The 10,221-nt window shown below is 42.3% G+C and overlaps 1 pseudogene across 1 annotated transcript in view; it reads right to left on the reverse strand.

Annotated features, from left to right (window-relative positions):
* Nucleotides 1-8,406, reverse strand: part of LOC147333978 (hemicentin-2-like) — an 81,631-nt pseudogene extending 73,225 nt beyond the window's left edge. Inside the window, exons 1-2 of the transcript XR_015128356.1 lie at nucleotides 8,181-8,406; nucleotides 1,227-1,559 (exon numbers count right to left, since the gene is read on the reverse strand). The product of XR_015128356.1 is annotated as a hemicentin-2-like (transcript). The remainder of the gene's footprint in view (nucleotides 1-1,226; nucleotides 1,560-8,180) is intronic.
* Nucleotides 8,407-10,221: the final 1,815 nt, after the last annotated feature.

A 10,221-nucleotide genomic window follows, 5' to 3' on the forward strand; every position in this document is an offset into this window, starting at 1 on the left:
TGGATTTAATGAATCTCTGAACATCCAGCAGGTCACCAGTGACCCACTGAGGGGGAATTTTAGCCTCATGCTAAACATGCAAAGTGTCAGAAACTGCAAGATGTTAGCTTCCACAGAACAACAACATGTGCTGATAATAAGTGAACATAATGTGTGAGAGAAAGCAGCCTCTTTTCTTATAAGACACAATACAGCTTTAATGCTGAACTACAAAAAGTAACAAAACTGAGACTCTCGTTTATATGAGACACAGACTTTCAAAGTAAAACAGGAAACATAACACAGAGACATGAACTTGACAAGGGGATACAGCTGACAGGGGAGACAGCAACTAGAGAACACAGAGACATAAAACATAAGACAGAACTCTAACAAAGAAACCAAAGACTAGAAATGATAAATATTGTAATAAACTCAAAACCCTGGGTCAACGACCCAGGCATCCTAACAGTATACCAATATAGATGTATAAAATAAAACAAACTGTCTAAATCTTCAAGTGTTACAGAAGAACACACTCAAAATGGAAAATAAATTCAGTTCCAAATAAGTAAATTAGATATTTATCCAAAATAAAATGAAAACATTCCCACAAGTATCCTCAACACAAATTCAAAAAACATTTTTAAAAAAAAGGAGAACATAAAGAAGACTGACATATTTACCCAGCTCCATATATGTTGTAAACTAATCAATCAATTAATACCTTTTTAAAAAAGCCAAAAGAAGTGCAGTAATGGCTCGATGATGTGGGGAGTGAGGCTTGCATAAGAACCAGATGTGCAACTTAAAGTATGACAAATATTTTCAGCTGTCTTATATACATATTTACATTGTTTGCGCAGTGGGAAAGGGTTAGGTTATCAGGAATACAGGAAGTCACTTTAATTACACCAGGGACAGTCATCTGCTGGGACTGGTTGTTGGTGTGAGAAAAAAAAGAGAGTACAGAGAAACAGTACAAAAGGCAAACTGTAGGAGAGATCTATTTTAATAACTGCTAATAATAAAGGGACCAAGCAGCCTAAGTCTATTACATCACAACTAAGGCATAGTTCAGGATCACCTGCTCCATCTACAGCTACAGACTGGGAAATAATTATTTCATCCTCAGCTGAATTCCTGTGTTTGCCTTCTTAAAAAATGAGCAGTCTCTGTTTTTATGGTAGTAACATTATAATGGAGAGAGAAAGAAAATCAAGCAGTGTCTGAGCTCACTCACTCACCTGGAGGAACATTCAGGTTGATGATGCTGATTGGTTTCCATGAACGTGTTTCTTCCATGAAAGCACGACACACATATGATCCAGTATCAGCGCTGCTCACATGCTTCAAAATCAAAGACACGTCTCCATCCTTCATCTGTCTCTCCTGCAGATCCACCCGGTTCTTAAAAGATGGATGCTGGTTATCTGGAAACTGCCCATCCCGATAAACAAGGAAATATTCCGGCTCCAGGTCAGCTCTGCTCCACTGTACAAATTTGTTTGTATTTTTATTTGGAACTCGACATGGCAGAATAACGTCCTGTCCAGATGCAACTGTGATGGTTTTCTGGTCTGAAAGAAGAAACAGCACAGAGCAGAGAGGTTAAAGGTCAAGTACAACTGTTCACTTTTAAAAATAGATTAGCTTTTAAATAAAATAAAAAAACATTAAAAAAAATCACAAACCCACATGTTTCAGTTGGAGTCGGCTTATTTAACACTAACAATTTTAAGTCTTTAATACATGTATAGTATAAAATGTTGTTTCTGCCCTCAGCCTTGTTGTCACACATTACAAAAGAAAGTATTTATAAAACAATAATTTACACAAACTAACAGTATTAGGGCTTCATTGAGGTGGTCAGCACTGTTACCTTCTTAAATTCATACATGATTCCTACAGACATGATCTTGGCACTAAAATGAAATTAATTCTACTGTAGTTCTTACTCTTTATCTTAGAGAGAAACACCAACTGATTTATAACAGGTAAACCTTACCTGCAGAGACAAACACGAAGACTCCGACAAACAGCAAAGTTAAGAATATCGACGCAGTTACAGCAGACATGTCCGTGTTCTTGAGTTCCAACGATCAAACTCTGTTTGTTATAGATAGCCTTGCATCAGCAAACAACAGAGAACCTGAGTTCAAAAACTTAAATTTATGGTTTAAATAAAGCCAAAGGCCACTGACTGTGAGAACAAACTACTCATGTACATACAAAGTCTCTTAAAGACTTTGTGTTAGAGTGACTTTTGGACTGTAGAATCATAAAGTGTTTAATAATTAACCAGGTGAAACAGCAAGTGATTTCTGAGTTGGACAGAGGATGACGGTAAACTGAGCGGTGGGTTAATTTGAGTTGTTATTTGATGATATGACTGGTATTACTGGAACTGACTGACTGCCTGTCTAGGTCTGGACAGATGTCCATGCCTCATTTCTGGAAAGTTCTGACAAGGAAGTAACCACTGTGTATCAGCTGGAAGTAGTTGTGTTTAAACAGCAGTAAAGGAGTCTTTGGCCTTGTTATGGTTCAAAATATTGGGGATGGAGACAAGAGAAAAACCACAATAACAACACTGGTCCGGTCGGGTCGAGTCAAACGATGATTTTAATGATCACACATAATGTAGTTACATATAGAACCATAAAGTTGTTTTTGAAACAGTTGTTATTTTCTTGTTGTTCATCCCTGGGATTTTTTTTAAAGCAACTCACATTATGTTATTTTTATTTATTTCCTCTTCCTATCTCCTATTGACTACAGTCTATTTACCAATACAAGCAGAGATATATCACACATTGAAAAATAAACAACGACCAAAAAAGCCATCAGAAATGACTGGATGGACAATCACATTTTCACAACAGCAGGATGGGTGGGCAAAAGAGTGCAAAGACTGCAATGATAAACACGGAGAGGAACACTCAGGTAAATGTAAAAGGAAGAACTTGGACAGCAGCTCTGACAATATTGGAAGTGGGCTAAATAACTGGGAAATGACTAACTTAAGTGCAAGAAAAGAGGCTGAGACATTCTTCTAAGATAAAATAAAAAATGCAAAATCCATAAACACAATTAAACTGACTGAAAGACTAAAATTGGGGAAATTAATCATGCATCATTGCGTAGAGATGTTAATGAGCTCTTGAATTTCAGAGCAAGAGAGCTAAGAGACTGGAGCAAGTTGGAAAATAAAAAAATGTGCACATATTGTAATTATTAAAGGGAAAATAGATACTAAGAGCATTTTAACGTGCATAAAAATAAGGAAGGATATAGAAGCTTATATGAAGCTTACCATGAATTTGTATTGAGGAAAAATAGTGAGGTTTACTCGGATGTATAAAATAAGAAAAGGAAAGCAAAAGCCCAGTCAGATCATTTTTGTTCACTTTGATGAAGGGTGCCAGAGGTTGTGTATATTGGCATTATGAGGTATGTGATAAGGGAATGCAGAACAAGGCCACTATGATGTTGTAACACCCAGTTTTACCAGGAGGTGGCAGCAGACTTTCAATCTATTTTGTGGCCATTTCAAACTTTACAGAGAGGCGTAATAGGAGGACATCTGTGCTGTTTCAGGAGGCATGAGGTAAAGTGAGCCAAGTCCCGTAAGATTATAGTGTATAAGATACCAAAACACTTCAGCTCTCTGCTTTCCAATGAAACTGTGGAGTGATACTCAATGAGTGCTTCAGACAGGTGGGAGTAACAAATAAAATATGCCATCCATCCATCCATCTTCATCCGCTTTATCCGAGACCGGGTCGCGGGGGCAGCAGCCTAAACAAAGAGGCCCAGACCTCCCTCTCCCCAGCCACCTCCTCCAGCTTATCCGGGGGAATACCAAGGCGTTCCCAGGCCAGCTGAGAGAGATATAATCTCTCCAGCGTGTCCTGGGTCTGCCCCGGGGCCTCCTCCTGGTGGGACATGCCTGGAACACCTCACCCAGGAGGTGCCCAGGGGGCATCCTTGTCAGATGCCCGAACCACCTCAGCTGGCTCCTTTCGATGTGGAGCAGCAGCGGCTCTACTCTGAGCCCCTCCCGGATGGCCGAACTTCTCACCCTATCTCTAAGGGAGAGGCCAGCCACCCTTCGGAGGAAGCTCATTTCTGCCGCTTCTATCCGCGATCTCGTTCTTTCGGTCACTACCCACAGCTCGTGGCCATAGGTGAGGGTTGGGACGTAGATCGACCGGTTGAGAGCTTCGCTTTTACACTCAGCTCCCTCTTCACCACGACGGACCAGTGCAGCGTCCGCATTACTGCAGCTGCAGCCCCAATCCGTCTGTCAATCTCCGGCTCCCTTCTCCCATCACTCGCGAACAAGACCCCGAGATACTTGAACTCCTCCACTTGGGGCAGGAACTCATCCCCGACCCAGAGTGGGCACTCCACCCTTTTCCGGCTGAGAACCATGGCCTCAGATTTGGAGGTGCTGATCCTCAATCCTGCTGCTTCACACTCGGCTGTGAACCGTTCCAGTGCAAGCTGGAGGCCCTCACCCGATGAAGCCAACAGAACCACATCATCCGCAAAAATCAGAGATGAGATTCTGAGGCCACCAAAGTGAAAGCCCTCCGCCACTTGGCTGCGCCTAGAAATCCTGTCCATAAAAATTATGAACAGAACCGGAGACAAAGGGCAGCCCTGGCGGAGCCCATCACCCACCGGGAACGAGTCCGACTTATTGCCGGCAATGCGAACCAAGCTCTAGCAACGGTTTTATAGGGATCGAATGGCCCGTAGCAATGGGCCTGACACCCCATACTCCCGCAACACCTCCCACAGGACACCCCGAGGGACACGATCGAATGCCTTCTCCAAGTCCACAAAACACATGTAGACTGGTTGGGCAAACTCCCATGCACCCTCAAGTATCCTCGAGAGGATAAAGAGCTGGTCCAGTGTTCCGCGACCAGGACGAAAACCGCATTGTTCCTCCTGTATCCGAGGTTCGACTAACGGACGAACTCTCCTTTCCAGCACCCTGGCATAGACTTTCCCAGGGAGGCTGAGGAGTGTGATCCCCTGTAGTTGGAACACACCCTCCGGTCCCCCTTCTTAAAGATGGGGACCACCACCCCGGTCTACCAGCTTTCCCCTCCCGAGACGCCTGACGGTTTGCCAGAATCTCTTCGAGGCAGTCCGAAAGTCTTTTTCCATGGCCTCTCCGAACTCCTCCCACACCCGAGTTTTTGCTTCAGCCACTGCCCGAGCTGCATTCCGCTTGGCCTGTCGATACCTGTCGGCTGCCTCCGGAGTCCCACAGGCTAACCAAGCCCGATAGGTCTCCTTTTTCAGCCTGGTGGCTCCCTTCACCTCTGGTGTCCACCATTTGGTTCGTGGATTACCACCACGGCAGGCACCAACCACCTTGCGGCCGCAGCTCAATGCAGCAGCTTCGGCAATGGAGACGCTGAACATGGTCCATTCGGACTCAATGTCCCCAGTCTCCCTTGGAATGCTGTTTAAGCTCTGCCGGAGGTGTGCGTTGAAGATCTCGCGGACTGGGGCCTCTGCTAGACGTTCCCAGCACACCCTCACTACGCGTTTAGGTGCACCAGGTCTGTCCAGCGTCCTCCCCCGCCACCTGATCCAACTCACCACCAGGTGGTGATCAGTTGACAGCTCAGCCCCTCTCTTACCCGAGTGTCCAGAACATATGGTCGCAGGTCTGGTGATACGATTACAAAATCGATCATCGACCTACGGCCTAGAGCATCCTGGTGCCACGTGCACTTATGGACACTCTTATGTTCGAACAGGGTGTTCGTTATGGCCAAACTGTGATTAGCACAGAAGTCCAATAACAAAGCACCGCTCGGGTTCAGATCAGGGAGGCCGCTCCTCCCAGTCACGCCCCTCCAGGTCTCGCTGTCGTTACCCACGTGAGCATTGAAGTCTCCCAGCAGGACAACAGAGTCTCCATGTGGAGTACCTTCCAGCACCCCCCCGGGTCTCTAAGAGGGCTGGGTACTCCGAGCTGCCACGCGGCGCATAAGTGCAGATGACAGTCAGGACCCATTCCCCGACCCTAAGGCGCAGGGAACAAACCCTCTCGTCCACCGGGAAAAACCCCAACGTACCGGCAGCAAGCCGAAGGGATATTAGAATACCCACCCCAGCCCGCCGCCTCTCTCAGCACCCGGTTATATTTTCGATAGCAAGGAGCAGAGTCTCAGGTGGAAGCAGCCTCTGAATTTGGACACCCCCGCTGTTTCCGGGCCGGCCAATAATAACGGTGACATTTAATGTATATAATTCCGATAAAGAAACACTGTAAAATGTATTTATCACCCCCCACACCCCAACAGCCCTTATGAATTGTCTCCCTAATTCTGAGGTCTCAAGGTTGGAAAGTATGGCCACAACACCTCACTCTTGGAGCACTTTTTTGCCACGTCTCGGCTATTTGTGGAGGTAAAATACGTCTCCACAATTACGCTCAACCATTGTTGTGAGTGCGCGCGCCAAGGGGCTGCGAGGCATTTATACAGCCGTATTTTGCACATGACTATGAAAGGCGGAAGAGGAAGTAGTTCCTTTGAATGCAGACAATCCGAATGTTATAGTTTCTTTCCACTGTGTTCCTGTTAATGATAAACTACAAATTTACTCTAAATTACTAAAATATCGATATTTTAATGTGAGAATCGATTCTAGAACATAAATGACTGGTATCGGAGGAATCGATATTTCAGGATGATCCGCACATCACTAGTACTTATAGCAGGGGAGACCGGGGATAGTTGTAACGTGGGTCAGTTGTAACACTTCCAATTTCTCCAATCAGGGCTAAGTTTCAAATGATGTGACTCATCCTGCACATGCCCAATTCAGTTCTGCTATCACATGTGAAAAATCAGCACATTTTGTCAAACACAGACAATTTAACACGAAAAAATGTAATTTGTATGCCAAAAAGTAAGTTTTTCTACTTTATTTCAATTTCTAATAGCATTATCTGCTTTTCAGTTAAACTCATCAAACCTAAATTATGTTATTTGTATGTCTATGGGGATATATTCTGTGTACGTCTTTAGTGCTAATGTTTTAGCCGTTGGCTGTAATGTTAGCTAGTTCATGGCTATAGGAGTCTGGGTCAGTTGTAACAGCAACAGTCTGGGTTAGTTGTAACAATAACGCAGATGTTACAACTTACCACACTATTACTTTAACTTATATTAAACAAGTTTGTGAACGACATCAGCAGAGAGAGGTTCACTGGTCGCTTTTGTATATGCGGTTAATGCCATTGGCAACACAATTCCTCCACTGTTTGTGTTCCCACACATGCATTATGCAGACCACTGTGTCAGAGATGGACCAGTAGGAAGTATTGATAGTGGAAATAAATCAGGATGGGTGCAAGAAACAGATTTCCTCATCTTTCTGAAGCACTTTGCAAACCACACCAAGGTAAGCCATGATAAAAAAGTAATTCAATTGCGATGCTGTTGAACAACTACATTTTTTCAGCTTCATTGTTATGTTCAAAATTGGTGCAAGAGTTGTAGGTTATAATGCCCACTGAGCCAATGAGGCCAAACTCAAGGAAGACCAACCAAAATTAATGAAATATTCAGTTGCAGAAAATTCCATAATTTGTCTTTTTTGGGGGGTTGGAATATGTTCAAAAGCTAGATTTCTGCATTCTGTCACACACACACACATAGTTGCATAAATGGCTCTAAGTGCATTCATGTGTTGAATAAACAAAGATTACACGTTAATGTTTTGTTAGTACCCTTATTTCATTGTGTTACATTTCACCCCAGGATGTGTTACAACTAACCCAGACTATGGGGTTAATTGTAACATTTCACTCTTTGTGTTTGAGACCATACCATGCAATGGGTAATTGTGCTGCAGAGAAAATAGCTGCACTATTTAATAGCAGAGACATGTAAATACTTTGCATTACATTTTGAATCCACTACCTTAAAAGATCTCCAATTTACAGAGAGAAATGTGAAAAATGTTACAACTATCCCCGGTCTCCCCGGTACGTAATGCGCGTACTTCAAGCGTGCGATCGCTAAATTGGAACAGACTCCACCCAGCCTTGTTTCGCTCCAGATACTGAATGTATAAGAAATTCATTCTTAGAGAAATAAACCAGACTGAGATTCTTTAAATCAGAATTAAACTCAGTTTAGTTTCTATCAGTTAAATCTCACCTGCAGAGACGAACAGGACAAAGATCAAAGTGGAGCAGAGCGTTGCAGTTACAGCAGACATGTCCGTGTTCTCTGTTTCTGCCGATCGGACTCTTAGTTTGTTCTAAATGTCTGAGTCTGTTGGTATTTTCACTCAATAACTGAACCTGAGTTTAAACCTGAACACATCAGACTAAATAAGGTTTAAATAAAGCTGAAAGTCACTGAGGCTTAGGACGGATCTGTCGTTCAGCTGCCCGTTCAAACTCAAAACACTTTCGATTTAACGTCTCATATCGAAGTTGCGTCGGGGTGACGTTTGATGTGTTGGATTTTCTAGCAATGATATCATACTTCTGACTTTACAGGGTTAACATCCACTAGAAAGGAAATTACATTTTAAATGAAGTCTCACTCGTTTTTGAAACAGTTTTTCTGTTTAAACATTTTTGTGGGTGGATGCTGACTCTTTCACGCAGAGTGGTCACTGCAGTACAGCTGTGGACAGCTATTCAAAGGCTGTTTTCTTGCATTTGTGTCAGTTTTGATGGTATACTTGTACATAAACCACTACATTGGACACTGATGTGTCACTCCATACCCTCACTGGTGGTTTAATGTTACCATAGATGTATGGCGTGTTTTATTGTAACTATTGTTATTTAACCCTGTTATGCATGAATTGTGACAACCTCAATCGGGATTTTTTGTTAAGTATTTTTATTTATCTTTCATATAAATAAAGATAAAGATGAATAAAAAATACTTAAGGAAAAAAATCTAATTCACGTTGTCAAAATTCGTGCATGACAGGGTAAAGTGAACTGTAACCATGACAACTGAAACTTTTTATATAAAAGACTGAAAGTGGTTTTAGAAAAAGACAGCAAACACTTACCGTTGTTCTTAAGAGATCTGTTAAATCCCAAAACACTCTTCTGATCATCAGGATGGAACAAAAATCCATGTAAAGATAAAAAGTGTGAGATTGGTTTAATCCATCTGCTTTTTCTATAGGTCCAAAGGAACACTTACACTTACTTACTTCTTACACTTACACACTTACACTTACTTACTTATTACACTTCTTACAAACTGCTTTAACAAAGGTCCAAAGGAAACTACTTAAGGTTTGTTCAGCACAAGCATTTTTTTAAAGAAAGTAAACAATTCAAACATTCAAAGAAATAATGGAACAAGTTCATCTTTGGGTGAACTGAACAAACCAAGGGCGTAGATTTGGCATGGACGGAAGGGACATGTCCCCACCAATAATTTGATGTCTTCGAGTAAAGAAAAACAAACCCATAGAAAGAAAAAAAAAAACGATCTGTCAGCGTCTCATTCACCCAGCGGTGCAGAAAAAGTTAAATTACGTCCTCTACTGGAGTCCTACCTCACGTGACAAATATGGCCAATGTGATTGGCTGTGCCTTTCAGCGAGCTCTGTTTAGTTTTAGCAGCTGCAAGCCTGCGCTGCGAGGAGGACGGCAGCAAAAAGGAAGAACTTGGATATAAGAAAGTATTTTTCAAAGAAACCTGTAAGTCACTTAAAGCCAAGTTCACTAATAAAATGTGTCCGTCACAATAATGTTACAGGCTATGCTAGGCTTTGTCCCACATCAGTCTAAAATTGTATGTAACCATTATGGCCCTGATTTAACTCCATACACAACAGGCAGCACTATTAGTTCTCTCAGTCTCAGAGCAGCATTTCTAATTTTGATTGAAACTGTCAGAGAAAACGGCAGCTTTGAGCAGCCCGGATATTAGTTTACAGAGGCTGTTAGAATTATATGTCTAACTTTAACATGTTGGTGACACAATAATTTCATCCTAATGGTACTGACGTATTCATAGGGTTAATTTTTGAGACAAAATGTCATGAGGTAGTCATGATGTTGCAAATATTCCACCTTGTAGTGCAGTTTGCACAAATTGTTTAAAAATGCACTCAGCCTACAAACATTACTGATGAGTCAAGATCTGCACAAAGTGACAGAAACACTGAAGCAGCTCCACATTTTATTCTTATTGTCATGTATGTCCTATTTGTCAGGTG

The sequence above is a fragment of the Aulonocara sp. 'chitande type north' Nkhata Bay genome, linkage group LG3, assembly GCF_057382095.1.
Source record: "Aulonocara sp. 'chitande type north' Nkhata Bay isolate Kocher_YH1m ecotype deep benthic linkage group LG3, A_spYH_male_GT1.1, whole genome shotgun sequence".
Taxonomy (NCBI): Eukaryota; Metazoa; Chordata; class Actinopteri; order Cichliformes; family Cichlidae; genus Aulonocara; species Aulonocara sp. 'chitande type north' Nkhata Bay.